Raw genomic sequence first — 801 nt, forward strand, 5'->3', positions numbered from 1 at the left:
CGCAGAGCAGGGAATTGGTGAGGAACCTTCCTTATACGTCTACTGAAAGCTCACTACGGCATGTTCAGATCAACCCTGTCTTTAAATGTTCAGAGATGAAGAGCTTCTCCACTGCTAGGGATTGGGAGCCGGGATCTCCCCCTGCCAGGGTATCCCCAAGATCATCTTAGCTATTCTGGGCGAAGTAACCTTAGATCCCAAGTCAGCAGGTCAATTGTAAGGAAGGAGTTAACCGGAAACCTCTCTAAGTGTGTTTGCTACGGGAGCCTTTTCCCAGTGTTGAAGCTGAGGGCGCCCAGGCGGTGCAGGCTTAGGCGGAGAGACCCGAGGCTCAGGTCTGCATAGGTCCCCTCTGGCTTCTAGTCCTTCGGGAGGATAGAATGTGGTCCGGGATACGGTTCTCACACAAGGAGCAGGAAAACACGCTCTCCAACCTTGCCAGGCTAACAATGTCAGAGCTGAGATGGCATTTCAATCCCACGCTATAAGCAGCTGGCCAGAGCTACGAGTGTCCAGGGTTCCGGGCTCCGGATGCGGCTTCTGTCTTAGCACTGCCGGATCAGCACCTAGTGGGGGAGCACAGCCCTGGAGGGGAAACCCACGCAGCAGGCCCTCCTCTCCTCTCCTCTCCTCTCCTCTCCCCGGGAGAATGCTTGGCTCAGGGCCAACCGGGTCCAGAGCAGGGGTTCCCCAAGTCCTTGTCTGCAACTCTTCGGTGCTGTAGTCAGAGAGGCCCTAGAACAGCCACAGGGTCCCCAGCAGGGACTCCCCGTGTGCAGGACACCTGCAGGGTTTCCTCCC

This window comes from Propithecus coquereli, unplaced genomic scaffold (assembly GCF_000956105.1).
Source record: "Propithecus coquereli isolate 6110/MARCELLA unplaced genomic scaffold, Pcoq_1.0 Scaffold349, whole genome shotgun sequence".
Lineage (NCBI taxonomy): Eukaryota > Metazoa > Chordata > Mammalia > Primates > Indriidae > Propithecus > Propithecus coquereli.